The following is a 20,243-nucleotide window of genomic DNA, read 5'->3' on the forward strand; positions in this document are numbered from 1 at the left end:
GCTGCCTGAACAGATTTGCTCCGACAATGGACCACGGTTTGTGTCTGAAGAGTTCCGGAGGTTCTTAAAGAACAATGGTGTTAAGCATTACACATCCGCCCCATATCATCCAGCCACCAATGGATTGGCTGAGAGATTCGTTCAAACATTCAAGAAGGCTATCAAGGCAATGTGTAATGAAGACATGCCCCTACAACAGAAGGTGGATAACTTCTTGTTTGCGACACATGCGGTTACCAACCAAACTCCAGCCATGATGTTCTTCAATCGAAGACTAAGATGCCGCTTGGATTTGGCTAAGCCAAACATAAGAGATGTGGAGAACAGGCAGTTTCAGAATATGAATGAAAGGCCAACCAGGAGTTTCAAGATAGGTCAACCAGTTTTGGCCCGGGACTACTGCACAGAGAAATGGCAGCCAGGAACGATCTGCACATGGCAAGGACCTCTAATGTATACCGTGGACGTTGGAGAGAGCATTGTAAGACGCCATGCTGACCAGATTCTAGAGTCACTGGAAAACGTCAAATCTACACCACAATCCTATACACCTGGTGATGAAACCGAAGTACCAATTGCATCTACCTCAGAATCGGTGATATTGGAAGCAGACAAACCAAATAACGACGTTGATCCCGAATCAACTTTGCCAGAAGAACCTGATACCCCAAAGAGGCATTATCCGGACAGAATCAGGAAGCCTCCTCAAAGACTGAATTTATAATTGATTAACTTCAGCTAATGTATATAGCAACTGTAATTGTAAATATGTTATTTAATTATTAATCGAATGTTATGTACTGTTTAGCTAAAAGGGGAGAAATTGTAGTGTATGTACCTTGAAGAAGGAACTATATTCTGTAGCCCCTGTATACTGCAGTACCAGTAGTGACCACCCCTGTATATAAGCCTGTGTAGTAACTTTGTATAGTAGTTCCAGTTTTGTCTTCATTCAGTAAACACCTGTTATAACCAACTTCTGCAGTCCGTGTCTCAATTACACACGGACGTTACACCAATGGTTCAGGCAGATTGAGCTGAATTTGACAGAGACTCAGCCAGTGCCTCCACTAGGTGCAAGGCACCAGAATCATTATAGGGATATGGGAGCGTATCAAATTAATAGTTTAAAATTAATGGAAGATAACATTAAATTAAACTTACAAAACTGAGATTAGGGGTGAAAAGATTATTTAATCTAATGGTGCCCACTGGGCATGGGAGGCTTTTAATGACCTTACAGATACCACATAGTAACAATTTAAGAAAGCAATGCTCCCAAAAAATAAACTCAGTCCCAGGGACGCTGGGGCTCACCTCCCAGAAGTGGGCGACAGGTAAGGAGCCAGTAGCCACAGAGTTTACAAGTGCCTAATCAAAAGACAAAGGAAGGCCGACAGCCGAAACAATGGTGAAAATGAGGTCTCAGAAGTTAGATGTGTACCTAGAGTGAGGCAGTTTTAACTGGATTTTTAGCGTAGAAGCTACTCCTTCCAAGTCAGTGCAACAAAGACTATGGCCGGAATTTTGCCAGTCTTCAGAGTGTGGGATTGGAGGCAGGACCGCTGTCAAAATCGCAAAGATCGACAGCAGGTAGGAAACCCGCTGTCAACCCGCCTCCAATCAATCTTCCCAAGTGTTGGATCCCCGATTTGCGCTTGGACCCGACACCTAGCGGCGGGAAGAGGATTATAGCCACTTGGCTGTTAACAGGTACTTGATACTTGTTAACAAGTTCTTTTTCAATTTTGCCACTTCTGGCTCGGGTTCCCCGATGTCCGGATACCACGCCAGGTAAGTGTGGCGTGTTGAGTGTCTGTTGTAGTGTTTCTGCATTGATGACAGCTGCAGAAGTGGTGTGAAGGATCCAATGGTGCACTGGTGAGTTTCAGAGGTAAGAAAATGTTGGGAAAATAATTTTTAATGTATTTACTCTTTTCTGTAGGTAATAAGTTTTGAATTGGCTGTCTAGTCCCACCTCATTGGGAGAACCTCTCTCACCAGTGACAGATCACTTCCATAACCTCACCTGCAGCTGCCATCTGTTCTAGCCTAAGGAGGGAGTCACTGGAAAGCCTGGGTGCAAGAGCTCACCTGTGAACAGTCAATGTCAGTGTTTGCAGCAGCTCAATGCTGTCAAACACTGAGAAATGAGCCGTCAAAGAAAAATTGGGCGTGGTTCTTTTAGGAAAGCCGGCAGATGCCGCGTCATCAAAATGACGTCATCTGACCGGCAAACCCGCAGGGCGGACTTAACAAGGCTAATCGACGTAAAGTCACATCCGTTGTCCGGATGCAGTTGGGTGCAGGATTGGAACCCGGAAACCAGCTGACGCGCTCCCAAACCACATCCATTTGCAAAATTGCAGCCTATGTTTTTAATGTTAGAATAATCATGCTAATAAAATACATTTTAAATTGCTATTAAAGAAAAAGAAGTGAATTTCATTCTAAGGTTTGGCACATAAATTAATAACTATATTTGAAAAATGGCTATAATAGGGGGATTAGAGTTGTTGAAATGCACAAGCATTGCTCACTTTCATATCAGCAAGGAGCTCCAGAACAGTCACAAGGAAATGGCTCAAATTTACTCAATTATTTAAAAACGTGTCCTAAGCTCAGCACTTTCGGTTCTACAATTTCCTCGCAACGTCAGCATTTCAAGTGATTTCAGCTGGCTGGAAAAAAAAACAAATGCTCTTCCTTCCTCTGTTGGTAATGATAGTTTTCGTCCTCTAAGCCAGTCGCTGCTGTTTTAACTTCACTGTCTGCACGCTGGTGGCCTTGACAGGGAAACACACAAAGCTTATGAAAACTGCCAGCATTGCTCCAAATCCCTTTGCTCTGCTGGCAAGATGATCAGCTTGCCACACCAGGGTCCATGCTGCGCACATCAGATTTCCTGCAGGCAATACACTTACTCCCTAACATCATGCGTAAGATCAATTTGAAGCATGTTATTGGAGAGCTGATTCCACTGTACTGAAAAGTGCTGAAGTGAGAAGCAGCAAAAAAGCTATGGGATCGGCAACTAGCTCAAAGAACAGCGATCTTTGCCATTTCCGGTCTGGGTGCTATCAAGCAAAATTGTTGTGCAGAAAGACGTCAAACTGTCACGGTTGCTATGACCACTTTATAGCACATCCCACAAATCTGTGTGGAGAAGCAAGTGATCCTCCCAGGTAAAAACAAACAAAGCTTCCCAAACTGTAGATGTAATTATTCTGGGGAGGAATTGTCTTGGCAGAAAAGAAAAACTTTTGCATCAAATTTTGAATCATTAAGGTATTTTGTGAGACTTCATAAGAGTACACATCTCTGAGAAACTCTAATAATCATTAATGTTACATTTCTATCACCAGGGCAGCTTCTGCCATCACATCTCTAAAATAACACTACCCTTTTAATTACCTTGAACATAAAATGGTTTTGAAAAACCATATTGTTTGCATATTATTGTAACACTTGATATTAGTCTAATAGACTACTCTTACATGTTAGCAAAAATATTTTATAATTAGCACCATAAAAACTGGTCAAGCATTTCTCTTTTCTAGCATATGTATTCCACATAATTACCACACAACTAAACTATTGCTAATTCTGTTGGACACAAAGTTTGTTCTAAACCAGTAACTATATTTAACTTCTCATTTTATTTGCACAATTATGTAGATATATAATTACCCATATTTTTAAATCAGTCTTTATTTTGTCATCCAAATTGCTTTTCACAAGGCAACAATTTAACTCATACACAACCACGGCAAATGAGAAGTAAAAATACATCAAATAACCATTAGGTACACTGAAACCTCAGCTTTTACTCAATATCTCACCTCCAATTGAGTGAGTGAGTTAAATATGTATGCTTTCACTGCTCTAGATGTCTCTTGGTGCTTCTCAGTCAAGCAGTCAGCAAATTTAGTATGTATTATATAGGTACACAGAATCAATGCCGGCTGTCACAAGAGACTTCACAACGATAACCCGGAACGATCAAGTTAAAATCCAATTTGTGTTGTGAAATTTATTTTCCACTCCCTGCAAAATCTTCCGATACCGCACATTGTTCCGACTGGATAACGAACAGGCAGCTGCCCTGTGTCCAGGCTTGCTCCAATGCTGCCCTTCAACCATTTGTTAGGAGATGCACAAGAGTGCACCTGCGGATGACTCATTCTATGATTTCTCCCACTTCCAGGATGCACCCTGCCTACTCTTGGTTCTTTCCTCAACTACACAACAGATTACAAACTGGCCATGTGGGATAACATTGCTTCAGGCCCACATCTTGCTGTGGCACAATACGCTTGTACTCCAAAACATGGTTTCATCCTGTGCTACACCAAACATAACAAAGAAATCTGAACTCCATTGGTGACACAAAACAAAAAAAAAACTACAAAAACACTGCACAAATTGTTTCTGTTGAGTCCTTTCATTATAAACTGAGCAAGTGTCTATGCAAAGAGACAACTGGCCTACTAGACAAATTCCATAGCCAAAAAAATCAACACTGCAGAAGTTAAAATATGTAGCCCTGAGCTGAGCTTCTGACCCCATATCCTCTCCATCACGAAGACTGCCTACTTTCACCTCCATAATATCACCCATCTCCGCCAGTGCCTCAACCCATCTGCTGATGAAACCCTCATCGAATGTTTTTTTTTTACCTCCAAACCCAATTACTCCAGTGCTCTCCTGGCTGGCCTCCCATCTGATAACCTCCATAAGCTCAAGTTCTTCCAAAACTCGGCTGCCCATGTCCCGACTCGCACCAAGACCCACTCACCCATTACCCCTGTGCTCGCTGACCGACATTGGATCCAAGTCCACCAAAGCCTCAAATTTAACATTTTCATCCATGTGTTCAAATCGCCTCTTCCTACACCTCTAATCTCCTCCAGCCCCACAACCCTCCGAGAATTCTGCGTTACTCCAAATCTGGTCTCTTGTGGATCCCAAAAGTTCTTTCACCCCACCACCATCAGCTGTATCTTCAGCTGTCTGGGCCCTAGGTTCAAGAATTCCCTCTCGAAACCTCTCCGCCTGTCCATCTCTCTCTCCTCCTTTAAGATGCTCCCTAAAACCTACCTCTTTGACCAAGCTTTTGATCACCTGTCCCAGTATCTCCTTCTTTGGCTCGGTATCATTTTGTGTGTCTGATAATGCTCCAGTGAAGCATTTTGGGAAGTTTTACCATGTTAAAAGCACTATATAAATGCAAGTTTTTGTCATTGTTGGATCATTGTGTAAAAAACATTAAGGTGCAGTCACAGTCGAAGTTTTCCCTCAGCTTTTCTAAACTTTCCAACTGCAGGAAAAGGTGGAACAACAAAGCCGAATCCCAATGACTCGGAGGAACACACAGTTGTACCATTCTTTGAAAACAACCTGAAAGCCCGTTTTTTCACTGAGATGAGCTTAACACCTACATTACTGACACTCTGCACGATCGGAAAAAAAATCTCTTCCAAATCAAAGCCCTTGTGAAGGGATTTGCTGAATCAATCGACAGCACCTTGTTACAAAACACCACGCATACATAATAGCAGCAATTTCTGTCAGCCATGATTAGGAAATTACAAATAATCTCTTCAAGGCGGGTTAACGGCCGCTTCCCAAAGGAGAACCCTAAAACATAAATAACTGGAATTCCTTGCTATCTGTTATTATTCATTTAAAAATGGATTGAACAAAAATAAACGGTTTTAAAGAAGCAGTGCACTTTTCATAGTGAAATCTGTGAAAACCCAGACCATTGTTCCTCTACATAATCACCCAAAGGTGATTGGCATGAAAGAGTCAATAACTTCAACAGCAGGATTATAGTGCATTAATTCATTTCATTTTCACTGATTATTTTAATTGCAGCAGTTTATCCTATTTACTAATACTGCCAAACAAATTCACTCTACTCTGGAGAACACTACTGTACTATGGTAGTAGTCTGTCACCTGATGTGCTTCAGTCAAAGCAAACAGCTGAATATCTGAGTGCAGATTCTTTATCATAGAACATTTCAATCACAGACTATTCATTTGTAGTCACTGCTGCAAGACCTGAATTAAGGAAGCAAGAAACAATGTCAAACACCGATTTTCAGATGTATAACTAACCTTCTGTATTTTAGAATTACTGTATATTAAGTGTAACAGGTTAAATTTCATTTTTGCGTTCTCCAAGTGATAAAGAGCAACTGAACGCTGGAGTATTGCCCCTAACCAAACAGATTAAACAAATACTGCCCATTGCTGCCAAATAGAATATTCTATCATAATACTTAACTTGTGTTCACGCTAAAAATGCAGCATTCCTTAGGCAGAGCTACATCTCCTATGAACTGAAACTTACACCCTTAAGTGTAACATGATTGGCACAGGGTGTCACCAGGGTAACAATTACCCTTTTACCACAACATTACACACCAGAGACCACATGGGCTGTCCATCACATTCTCCAGTCCATTGTTAAACTACTATGCTCAGACTAAAACTAATAGTTTAATTTTTCACAGCATTTACAGCACAGAAACAGGCCGATGGCAGTGTTTATGCTCCACATGAGCCTCCTCCCACCCCATTTACTTCACCTCACCCTATCAACATATCCTTCTATTCCTTTCTCCCTCATGTACTTATCTAGCTTCCCCTTAAATGCATCAATGTTATTCTCTCAAACGCTCCACGTGGTAGCGAGGTCCACCACCCTGAGTAAAGGAGATTCTCCTGAATTCCTTCTGGATTTATAAGTGACTTTATGACCCCTAGTTTTATTTAATTTACAAATATAATAAGGCAGCTCAAAGACACAATGGTGTATAGAATAATACTGCAAGTCATGAGAACATAAGAAATAGGAGCAGGAGTAGGTCATTCGGCCCTTCGAGCCTGCTCCGCCATTCAATGAGATCATGGCTGATCATCTGCCTCAACTCCATTCACCGGCCCTATCGCCATATCCCTTGATGCCTTTACTGGTCAGAAATCTATCGACTTCTGTTTTAAATATACCCAATGACTGAGCCTCCACAACCCTCTGGGGTAGAGAATTCCAAAGATTCACCACCCTCTGTGTGAAGAAATTTCTTCTCATCTCAGTCCTGAATGGCCTACCCTTTATCTTGAGGCTGTGACCCCTGGTTCTAGACTCTCAGCCAAGGGAAACATTCTCCCAGCATCCACCCTATCAAGCCCTGTAATAATTGTGTATGCTTCAATGAGATCCCCTCTCATTCTTCTGAATTGAAGAGGACACAGGCCTAATTTACTCAATCTCTTCTCATACGACAGTCCCGCCACCCCAGGAATCAATCTCGTGAACCTTCGTTCCACGCCCTCAATGGCAAGTATATCCTTCCTTAGGTAAGGAGACCAAAATTGTACACAGTACTCCAGGTGTGGTCTCACCAAAGCCCTATATAACTGGAGTAAGACTTCTTTACTCCTGTACTCAAATCCTCTTGGAATGAAGGCCAGCATACCATTTCCCTTCCCAATGGCTTGCTGCACCTGCACGTTCACTTTCAGTGACTTATGTACAAGGACATCCAGGCCCCTTTAAGCAACTGCATTTCCTAATCTTTCACCATTCAGGAAATACTCTGCCTTTCTGTTTTTTCTACCAAAGCGGATAACTTCACATTTATCCACATTATATTCCATCTGCCATGTTCTCGCCCACTCACTGAGCCTGTCGAGATCCCCTTGAAGCCTCTTCACATCCTCTTCGCAACTGACACTGCCACCTAGCTTTGTATCATCAGCAAATTTGGAAATGTTACATTTAGTCCCCTCATCCAAATCATTAATACAGATTGTGAATAGCTGGGGCCCAAGTACCGATCCTTGCGGTACCCCACTAGTCACAGCCTGCCATCCTGAAAAAGACCCGCTTATCCCTACTCTTTGTTTTCTGTCTGTTAACCAATTCTCAATCCATGCTATTATATTACCCCCAATTCCATGTGCCCTAATTTTGTTCACCAACCTCTTGTGTGGGACCTTATCGAAGGCCTTCTGAAAATCTAGATATACCACATCTACCGATACCCCTTTGTCTACTCCACTAGTTACATCCTCAAAGAACTCCAATAGGTTTGTCAAACAGGATTTCCCTTTCATAAATCCATGTTGACTCTGCCCAATCTTACTATTAGTTTCTAACTGCCCAGTTATTGCATCCTTTATAATAGATTCCAGCATTTTCCCAACTACTGATGTGACGCTAACAGGTCTGTAGTTCCCCGTTTTCTCTCCCACCTTTCTTAAATAGCGGGGTTACATTTGCTATCCTCCAATCTGCAGGAATCGTTCCAGAATCTATAGAATTTTGGAAGATGACAACCAATGCGTCCACTATCCCAATGGCCACCTCTTTCAAAACCCTAGGATGTAGGTCATCCGGTCCTTGGGATTTATCGATTTTTAGTCCCATTAATTTTGCTAGTACTGTTTTTCTAATAATAATTTCTTTAAGTTCCTCATTCTCGCCACACCCTTGGTTTTCTCGTATTTCTGGGAGGTTTTTTGTGTCTTCCTCCATGAAGACAGAAACAAAGTATTTATTTAATTTCTCTTCCATTTCCTCATTCCCCATTATAAATTCTCCCGTCTCTGACTGTAAAGAGCTTACATTTACCTTCACCAGTCTTTTCCGTTTCACATACCTATAGAAGCTTTTACAATCCGTTTTTATATTTTTCGCTAGTTTGTGCTCATATTCCATTTTCCCTTTCTTTATCAATTTCTTGGTCCCCCTTTGCTGATTTCTAAAAAGATCCCAATCCTCAGGCTGACCGCTTTTTCTGGCAACTTTGTAAGCTTCCTCCTTTGACTTAATACTAGCTTTAATTTCTTTTGTTAGCCATGGTTGGATCACTTTTCCTTTTAGGTTTTTATGCCCTAGCGGAGTATATGTTTGTTGTAAATTATGCATTATTTCCTTGAATGTTAGCCATTGTATGTCCACCTTCATACCTTTCAGTGTAGTCTCCCAATCTACCATGGCCAACTTGGCCCTCATACCCTTGTAGTTTCCTCTGTTTAGATTGAAGACCTTAGTTTCAGATTGGACTACATCACTCTCAAACTTAATGTAAAATTCAATCCTATTATGGTCACTTGTCCCTAAAGGCCCCTTTACCACAAGATTATTGATTAGCCCTTTCTCATTACACAGTACCAGATCCAGAATAGCCTGTTCCCTGGTTGGCTCCTCCACATACTGATCCAGGAAACCATCTCACCATCTCACATGCATTCCAAGAATTTGTCCTCCACACCATTAGTGGTAATTTGATTTGCCCAGTCAAGATGTAGATTAAAGTCCCCCATGATTACTGTATTGCGCTTGTTACATGCACTTCTAATTTCTTGATTGATACTGTGCCCTACATTACCACTACTGTTTAGTGGCCTATACACAACTCCCACCAATGTTTTCTGCCCTTTGCTGTTTCTTAGCTCCACCCAAACTGATTCCAGTTCTACATCATGATCTGCCGAGCCAAGATCTTTTATCTCTACCGTACCGATCTCATCCCTTATTAACAGTGCTACGCCACCTCCTTTTCCTTTTTGTCTGTCCTTCCTAAATGTTGAGTACCCTGGAACATTTAGTTCCCAGCTTTGGTTACCCTGCAACCATGTCTCTGTAATGGCAATTACATCATACCCATTTACTTCTATTTGTGCCATTAATTCATCCGCCTTGTTGCGAATGCTACGTGCATTTAGATAAAGTGCCTTCAACTTCGCCTGTTTAATATTTTTCTGCACTTTGACCCTCTTTACTGTTGGCCTTTGTTTCTGCTCTCTACTAGTTTTGCTGACTACTTTTCTAACTTGCACTTCCAGCTTTGTTTCTCTCCATTCTGGGCCCACACTTATGTTCCCAGCCACCTGACAAACTAGTTTAAATCCTTCCCAAAAGCACTAGCAAACCCCCCTGCGAGGATATTGTTCAATCCTTACATAATTAATTATTAATGCTTTGATCCAGAGACAAAGAAACTTGTTTGAAGATGCAACTAATTTGAAATGCATCTTCAACTCACATTAGAATGTCTATCTGAAGTCACATAAGAAGATGGATTACAGAAATTCTCCTCTTCAGGAAGATGGCGCAGGCGCAGTTTCCATTGCATTGCCCAATGCACTGGAAGAAGCTTGAAAGTAGAGTCAGGATACAGAGCAGATACCACTAACCGGAAAAATGGACTTCATTTATTGGGGAGGTTAAACCTACTCTGTAGCAGCAGAGTTTAGTAGAATTACACAATCTCGGGAGGGGTGGTGGTACAGCTTTAGTCGATATTCAAATATACCATATTACAGAACAGTTGGACTTGAGCACGTGCCAGTGTTCTGCACAATAACAAGTTTCTAATGTCAGAAATAAAAACAGAAAATACTGGAAATGCTGAGCGGGTCAGGCAGCATCTCTGGAGAGAGAAAAACAGAGTTAATGTTTCAGGTTGATAACCTTCTGTCAGAACTCAAGTGTTTTCAACTACAGGGAGACAGGAAAGGGGAAAGATGTAGCAAATTCACTGCAGACCCCTCTTGCAACTGCCTAGTGCATGGAACAAGAGCAGCATTGGCAAAGGCTTGGGAGCAGGTTGCCTGCCATCTTCTCAGTTCTGAAAATGGTGTGGGGACACTTACTAATGAAAATAATATATCTTTGAAAATGTGGAACAGAAGAGAAGTTGCACAATCCAATTGACTGTGGAGCAGGCATTTCGACCATTAAAATGCACATTGCAACACGTTTGAATTTGGACTGTTCTTAAAAGGTGTTAATGGGTAAAATACCAAAATGTATATATTCTGTTCCACAAGACAGAACCTCAAGCTAGTTAAACACAAGGTGCACCAGTGCTCTCTGTCCCTTATTCAGAAGATATTTTCACATTACATGCTGTTCATATTACTTCCAAAATCACCTTTCATCTAATTTCCTGGCTGCCAAACTTACGACTTCAAAAAGTCAAAATGGAAATTTGCCAATACTCCAGAGGAGCTTTGAAATGCTACTGCAAAGATCAGGTCCTGCCATTTTGATTTGAACAGCTGGCTAAGACAGGCCACACAAGGGAGATGGTACATACCCATCGAGCTTAAAAAGGAAAGTATTACGCACATTTTCTTCCTGCAGGTCTTGCCGAAATTGCAATTTATTCAATAGAGGTTCTCGTATGCCATATGTATACACAACTGCTTTTAACATTAACAAGCAACATTTATGATATATTTTATGCACAGTATTGAAGTGGCTGCTTGGAAAATCTTTACTCAAATACCTTATTTACTTTGCACCTTTCAGAGTGCAAAATTTTTCTATGAAAAAGAGGTTATTGAGAAGTTCTCAAAGCAATTTTATAGAACTATAAAGAACAGAATATTATTCTAGAAATAAACTGGCAAATTCCAATCTCGTGGTGACTCCAGTACGTATCAAATGATACGTGCACCGAATTCCCAACCAGGTGACACACATTTCAGTTGCCTCAACTAAATCCACTTTCCTCAGCTGGTAGAACTCGTCAGTCCCCAGGTCCGACTATTAGATAGAAAGCCATACCAAGCTTCAACTGCCCTTGCAATCATACCTCCAGTGGCAATGAACAGTGATCAAAGCCCTGATGATGTGATCGGAGGTGAAGGACAACAGGAAATTAACTTTGCGGAGGCAAAAATATAAAAACAACTGTCACTTTTGCAGAAATGTTGTCTGTCCTAGAGAGTCAAAGGTACAGTTCTGCAGTTTATCAGTCCACACTGTATAAAATCATATGCCGTTGCTCAGTGCAACAGCTGCATTTACATTCTTTCATCAGGCAACCGTCCAAAGAGGTCAGAGATTGCACTGAGTCACCCTCTGGTTCACAAATCATAAGACCTGTGTTAGATGCAACTTGTCCATCAGATTTTATAGTTGTTCTTCAAAAAGATAATGGCAAACTACAAATACGCGTCTCAGCACATTCTGGGAATCAAATCTCAAATTGTCACTGATTTTGTTTCAATGGGGGTATCCAATTTTTGGAAGTGACAAACTAATTTCCTCAAATATGAGAGAGTCAAATTTTAAAATGCAGTAGATCTGAAGAAAATATTCCTCTCAAATTTATATCCAAGTTATTTAAGAGAAATAGACAATGAAGTATGGTTTTGTTTATCAAATCAAAATATAACTCAGCAGAAACATTTCTGCTTCTATAGCAAGGACACTTGTCCTGATTTGAATGTGGTCGTCAATATGAAGCTGAATGACCTCACATCAAAAAAGTGTAACTGAGTAAGAACATATTAATCTTCCTACAGCTTTACAGATATATTTGAACACTGCAGGCTTTCGGGACTGCCAGACAATATGACGACTGTGTGACACAGATCACAACTAGATTACTATAGATTCACTTGAAGAGGGCTGTACATTAGCCAGCAATATGAGTGCAGCAACACTGATACTGTAGAAATTTTCAGTTTGGGAATTGCAAAACATGCTAACCAGCCATTAGATAATAGAACACTAAGTGCACACCTCACAAAAGGTCATATAGTTCAGAATGTCCCACTGTAAACAAGTTACAACATTATAACAAATATTATTTGGCCTGGCGACTGAAAGTCTGGCACTATTTTACAAGATGATGAAAGTTCAAATCTACTTTTTCTAATCTACTTTTAAAGTGGTACAAACACTTAAAATATGATTTAAATGGAGCAGTAGCAAATCAGGTAGCTTGCCAACAGACTCAATTCCTGAAATGGTCTATTACAGCAGTCCGTAATGACAGCCAATGGGGAAGGGTGGTGTTGTAATTGCAGCATTAAGACCTTCCAGTCGTCACAGTAGTTCACACAAATCACTTGATTTTCTTTAAACTAACTGGATACATAATCCAGACCTCAATTTTTCAATGTAACTTTGGACCTGATCTCATGTACAACAGTTATCACATGCATTGTAGTGTTAAACATTATAAAGTGTCTTGCATGTCACGGAGATGACTGTGCCTATTTACCTGGGTAATGGAAGATGAATTAACAATTAAAGCGCACCTAGAATTTTCACTGAAGTACAGTACTTCACTGTATTTATACATAGTAATTTCATAGTTGTACATGGAGGAATTAAGAGCTAAAGTCATCAGCATTTTGAATATTTATGGCTATGGGCCTTGATTTACGGATCTCTTCATTTCACACAACAAAAAGTGAAAGGGAGAGTTAATCATGTACATATAGGAAATAAAATCAGAACATAACATACATCAGCTCAATGCCACTTATCCTGGTTACACAAAGCACAAATTTACTATGTCAATTCCATGCTAACTCCACAAATCCATAGGCAGTTATACACACTGCCTGTACTTGCATTCAGAGTGCTCACAGAGCTCTGCATTTGTACCTTTGTGACTTTTACATACAACCTCGAAGTGGCCAGCTTATTCCTTGCAAGTTGGACAGCATATTGGCCCAGTAATTCCTGTCACAACGCGTGAGTACGGACAGGGTACTTACGCGTGTGCCAGGAGGAATTGCCGGTTTTCAGCATGCACAGCGCATGCGCTGAAAACCGGCATTTCCTGTCCTCTGACCCAAGGGGTTAAGAGGCTGAACGCATGCGCGGTATTGGGCAGCGCGTGCGACTTGGATTTCCTGTATTTTTACAGATTTGCGCATGTGTAAAGGGCTCCGGTTTTTACGCATTGAAAAGCCACATGTAAGTACTTAGTTTTACAGGTAAGTGGTCTTTTAGTACAATTTAGAATTTTTTTTTCCCCACAGGTTTATTATTTTTAAAGAATCTACAGTAAGGTAAGTTTAGTTTTAGACCCTATTTTTTAAAAAATTATTTTTTCAAAAATTTGATTAATTGTTTAAAATAGTTTTTTAAAGTTATTCATAGTTAATTTAATTATTGGGATGCTTTTTAAAATGTTATTTAAAGTTTAAGTAGTGTTTTGGGGTGCTGTACTTTTCATGAGTTTGACAGTCTTTACTATCAAACTTATGAATGAAGTTTCCCCTCCCCTGATTGGCTGAACAGTGCTCACCTGATCCCAGCCGGCACATCGCACTAACTACGCCGCTGGGTCAGGTTAGCACAGCGCGCCGAGATCAGAACCGGGCCACTTACAGGAAATCCACTGCGGGCCAGGTTTCAGATGTCGGCGCGCCGGGTAAGTGCACATCGGGGGCTTGCACGCGCGGCAAGCCCCCGACACCAAGTTCTGGGCCAATGTATTTGCTTTAAGCTGTATTATGTCGCAAGTGCCATGTATAGTGTTTCTGAAATTATACAAACTACAATAAGTGAGGTCCATCACATAATAGTTATAGTTCAAAACCAGCAAACTTTTAAAGAATAAAGCGAGTCATTTGTAGTTCTAGAATGCCCAAAATAGCTTAGAGGTGCAGCTGAAACAAAGCTTCATACATGTCACACCACCTTTTGGGGAGGCTTGTTTGCATCCAATTTTAGCAGTTCAGTATGCCTTTTCTAATAAACCCATAAGGAGACACTGGGTTGCCCCTTGTCATCAAACAAAACACAACAAAAGTACCCCCTTTTTAAGAGGGGCACAACTAATAAAGAGAGCTGAACCATAAAACAAAGGTAAGTTCTAAAATTAAAAAATAGTATTCCCAGTGTCCACTATGCACTCCAGTTCCTGTGGTGCCCACCGGTCGTGGAAGGCCTCAAGCGTAACGGCAGACACCATGTGTTCCTTCTCCAGGGTCACTCAGACACAGACAAGACTGCAGAAGAGAGGCAGTCAGCCAGAGAGACCACCCCCATGGGTCGCATCCAACCTGGACCTGGAGATGGTCACCTTGGCCGCGCTCATCAGCAGACTCATGAGGTGGTCCTCAGACTTGCCCACCTCTCACCCTCCCCTCCCCACCCCCGCACAAATGAAACCAGTTATCTGTTCACTACTCAAATAGTCAAGTCCTTTTTAACCCTTTCAACGCTACTCCTGCATGGGCTGCAATACAGTCAAGTATCCTTCCAAAAGGCTCAAGGATTGTAACCATGGTCATGAATTTTGACATGTGGGGCTGGATTTTGCCAGCCCTGGGGAGGCAGGTTTGGAGGCGTGACTGCCGGGAAAATGGCAGAATCTGGGGGCGGGTGCCCAACCCGCCCCCAACCCACCTCCATGCCATCTTGCCAGGAGGCAGGTAGCCATCCTGCGCCGGGTCCCGTCTCCTTGGAGGTGGGAAGGGATTACAGCTACTTAACTGCCTGTTAACAGGTAGATAAGAGGATTATCCCCATTTTGCCCACAAGTACGGGCCTCCCAAAGGTTCCGAAACCCGCCAGGGTCACCGAGGCAAGTAGTGGGTCTGCGGGGTGCAAAAGTGCACTGTGAAGGTAAGTGATGGGTGCAAGAGTGGAGAGGTGAGTATCTGAGGTAAGTGGAAAATGATAGAAAAATTTTACTTACCTTTGTTTCTTCCTGCAGGCTTCAAACGTTAGGGATGCGGAGAGTCTCACGCCTCCGCGGCAGAGATGAAAGATGGCCGTTGCATTCTCCAATGCAACAACCATCTAATTTCTGCAAAAGAACTCATCAAACTACAGAGAATGTCAGTGTTTGACAGCTTCACAGAGCTGTCAAATGATGACAATTCATCTGTCAAAAATGTTCGACAGATGGAACATCATACGTTGACGTTCTCTGTAACCGGCTTTCCCTTAATTGGCCTGCTAAGCCCGCTTGGCGGGCTTAACAAGGTCAATCAAGGGGAAATAGCATGGGTTAGCCAGAAGTTGATGGAGGCGGGACTGAAACCTGACAAGTGGGAGTCCCGCCTCCAAAAGCACCCCACTGGCAAAATCCAGCCCGTGGTCTCACTTTAAGATGGACAAGTGGCACAGTTCACCTACAACAATCACTTCCCTGGCTTTGACCCCTGACGTTTAACATATGATAACATGTTGGTTAGGCAGGGAGAGAAATTGGTAAACTGACATCAACATATTTGGGTTGTTGCAAACAGTTTCCGACAGTTATAATAAATGGAAAACCAACCATTTGAGTCATCAAAATTTACTTGACAACCATGGTCAGAAAATAATTGGGTCAAAGTCTTCATGTATTAAAATAGATGAGGGGATTTCTCTTTTCCGTGTCTCTAAAAACAAAAGCCTGTCTTTAAAAAAAAGTTAACTTTATGCATTTTGAAAGTTTTTGTCAAGTTATTACTTTTATTTACAAATCACTCAGTAAAATAACAGCCTTGATCCTGCCAGTACCGTCAGCTGTTCTGGGTCAGTTACAAGAACAGACATAGTAATAAAGCCTAATGTTTTTATCCTTGAAATGCTGCAGAGAAAAAGGTCTGGCTGTAGGTTGGCACAAATGTGCAGCTAGACTGCTCCCAAGACGACAGGCTTGGCAGAGATCCAAGAGCGACTCTAGCCACTTAAATCATAAAACAAATGTTTTAAAGACTTAGTTCTAAGTTTACTGATTTGGCACTGTTAGCAGTTTCATTATCAGTTTTGTACCATGCCATTCCTTTAAACAATTATCTTACATAAACAGATCGTCTGAGGGATGATTTTTTTTTAAACTTTGACTAGAACGTTGGGGTGGGTGAAGGGAATGCACAGGTGGTGACATGAATTGGCACACTGCCCTTTTCATTTCCGAGTTTAAATTTATAGCTTGAACTGATGAGATGTCTGTCTCGCACCCAGTTCTGGGGTCAATTGGAAAATCAGTTTGGCCAAAGTCAATGCAATTCCCAACGGACACATGCAGGGTACAGCTTCACAGCACAAAAATATTCATCAATTGCCAATTTCACTCAGCATGGCTCTAAAGGTGGGCAGCATGGGAAATCGGAAAATTTACACTGGTTACTCTTCAAAACATAATGCTGGAGCCAGGCAAAATAATTTTATTGGGTATTTCATTTATGACATTTCTGACTTGGATACACTTGGTGCTGCTAATGGGTGTCATTATCGGCAAATGTACCACTCCCTAACGCTAAGTTCCTCACATTATTGAAAACTGAAAGAAAAGTCAAGGGTCGCACGATGTGCAGAAAGTGCACTGGGCATTAACGTTTATTTATAAATTTCAGTGCCTTTATGTAGACCTCCAGCCAGTTATGAACTACAATGTAGGAAGACAACTTCAGGAAGCATCAAACACATCCGTTTTTTTATTCGTTTATGGGATCAAGGCGTCGCTGGCATTTATTGCCCATCCTTAATTGCCCTCGAGAAGGTGGTGGTGAGCCGCCTTCTTGAACCGCTGCAGTCTGTGTGGTGATGGTACTCCCACAGTGCTGTTAGGTAGGGAGTTCCAGGATTTTGACCCAGCGACGATGAAGGAATGGCGATATAGTTCTAAGTCAGGATGGTGTGTGACTTGGAGGGGAACTTGGAGGTGGTGGTGTTACCATGCGCCTGCTGCCCTTGTCCTTCTAGGTGGAAGAGGTCGCGGGTTTGGGAGGTGCTGCCAAAGAAGCCTTGGTGAGTTGCTGCAGTGCGTCTTGTTGATGGTACACACTGCAGCCACGGTACGCCGGTGGTGGAGGGAGACAATGTTTAAGGTGGTGGATAGGGTGCCAATCAAGTGGGCTGCTTTGTCCTGGATGGTGTCGAGCTTCTTGAGTGTTGTTGGAGCTGCACTCATCCAGGCAAGTGGAGTGTATTCCATCAATTCAATTCAATTCAATTTTATTTGTCATATATGCAGCAGACGTGTGTACTGCACAATGAAATGTTGATTTTTACGAGTCCTCACACTCCTTACTTGCGCCTTGTAGATAATAGAAAGGCTTTGGGGAGTCAGGAGGTGAGACACTGGCCGCAGAATACCCAGCCTCTGACCTACTCTTGTTGCCACAGTATTTATGTGAATCCACACATTGTACCCACAAATCCCAAATAAAATAAAGCATTTTGAAAAATGCGCTTGAACAGCACTTTTGGGCAACTATTAATGTGAAGTACTCTTCCCCACACATTCAAATCTTTTAACTACAACAGTTATTGTTCTTGGCTCCACAAACAGATTGCCATGGGAAAATTTGGATAAAACTGCAGTGCATTGACCAATTACAAGGCGCCATAGCTGTTAAGTCTGTGTGTCCCAGTTGTGCTTATTATAAATCACTGGACACAGACCACAAGAATAACTTTAACAGGTCTTTACTATTCAGAGGTCAGGGCTGAACTGCCCAGCAAATCCCTACACAACACTTATATACCGGTGTGGTCACCACCGGTATTACAGTATACAGCAGCCAAGAGAAAGTAGTACATCTCTTAAGGTAGTTCTCTTAAGGTGGAACAGGTTACATACACCACAATCCTCCCTTTTTAGCTTAACAGTTATATCCCCATTTAACATAACATATATATATACAACTTCATGCAAAACAGTTCAAAGATTCAGTCTCTGAGGAGGCCTCCTGATTCGAGTTGGATAACGCCTTTCAGGGGTCTCTGATTCTCGTTGCTGGGGTGACTCATCTAGTTGGTCTCTTATGGATTGGACATCATTATCAGGTACATTCACTTCTGAGGTAGATGCTTCAGGTTCACGAACTTCTTCCACGGTTGTCTCTGCCGTAACCATGGGTTCGACCCTTGTTCTCGATTCTACCAGTTGGTCAGCATGACGCCGTATTACATTTTCACCAATATCTACCGTGTACATCAGGGGTCCTTGTCTGGCCCGAATTGTTCCAGATTGCCATTTCTCGTTTTTATAGTCCCGGGCTAACACTGGTTGTCCTATTTCGAAACTCCGAGTGGTCTTGTTATTTATATGTTGGAACTGTTTGTTTTCAACTTCCCTCCGCACATTTGGTTTTAACAAGTCCAACCTGGACCGCAACCTCCTGTTATAGAACATCATGGCAGGACTTTGGTTTGTCACAGCATGAGTGGCGTTTCGATATGCCAGTAGGAATTTGTCCACCTTGTGTTGTAGTGGAATCTGATCTTCGCTCATGGCCTTTATTGCTTTTTTGAACGTTTGTACAAATCTCTCGGCCAACCCGTTTGTAGCCGGATGATATGGGGCAGAGGTATGATGTTTCACCCCATTTTTCTTCATGAATTTCTGGATTTCTTCTGACACGAACTGCGGTCCATTGTCTGAACATATTTGTTCTGGCAATCCATTTCTTGCAAATATCGTTCTTAGCACCGCGATCGTCTTTTCCGAGGTAGTGGTAGTCATCTTAATCACTTCTGGCCATTTAGAATGTGCGTCCACCGCAATTAAAAACATGCAGTCCATGAATGGACCAGCAAAGTCAATATGTACACGTTGCCATGGGGTTGAAGGCCATTCCCATGGATGCAGCGGTGCAATCGGAGGTGCATTTTGCACTTTTTGGCACCCTGAGCAGCTTTTCGTCAGATCCTCTATCTGTTGGTCGATACCCGGCCACCACACATAAGCCCTAGCAAGGCTTTTCATCTTGACTCCCCCAGATGGCCTTCGTGCAGTTCCTTTAGAACTCTCTCTCTTAACTTAGGAGGAATAATCACCCTTGTTCCATACATCAATGTTCCTTGACAGACGGACAGCTGGTCTCGTCTTGCTGAGAATGCCGGTAACAGTGGATCACCATATGCTGGCCATCCCTTCACTGTCACTTCATAGACCCGGGACAGTGTCGGGTCGTTCCTGGTTTCTCTTTCAATACTTGCATTGGTGACTGGTAAACATTCGATGATGGTCGAGTGAAATAACTCAACAGGGTCAACCGTCGGTGCCTCCTCCTCTGTAGGTAGTGGCAGGCGCGACAGCCCATCAGCATTACCATGCTGCTTTGTACCTTTGAATTCGATCTGATATTGATGTGCCCCTAGGAAAAGGGACCATCTCTGGAGTCTCTGTGTTGTCATCACCGAAACACCCTTCTTAGGGTTAAAAATGGATACCAACGGCTGGTGGTCTGTTAGAAGCGTAAACTTTTGGCCCTGCAGGTAATGATTAAACTTCTTTACTCCCCACACAAGGCTGAGAGCCTCCCTATCTATCTGAGCATAGTTGTGCTCAGCAGAGGTCAATGATCTGGATGCGAACGCAACTGGCCTCTCCAGGCCATTTGGCAACTTGTGTGAGAGTACTGCCCCAATACCATATGGAGAAGCATCACAAGCCAAACGAATAGGCAGCGTTGGGTTGAAGTGAGCCAACACTTCCTCTGAGGTGATCAATGCCTTGCTTTTGC

The 20,243-nt window shown here is 42.2% G+C and overlaps 1 protein-coding gene across 12 annotated transcripts in view; it reads right to left on the minus strand.

Moving 5' to 3' along the window:
- qkib (QKI, KH domain containing, RNA binding b) overlaps positions 1–20,243 on the minus strand; it is a 736,031-nt gene that overhangs the window by 370,338 nt on the left and 345,450 nt on the right. The window lies entirely within an intron of this gene.

Source organism: Somniosus microcephalus, chromosome 3 (assembly GCF_052327205.1).
Source record: "Somniosus microcephalus isolate GS21.2 chromosome 3, FLI_Smic_1.0, whole genome shotgun sequence".
Classification (NCBI taxonomy): Eukaryota; Metazoa; Chordata; class Chondrichthyes; order Squaliformes; family Somniosidae; genus Somniosus; species Somniosus microcephalus.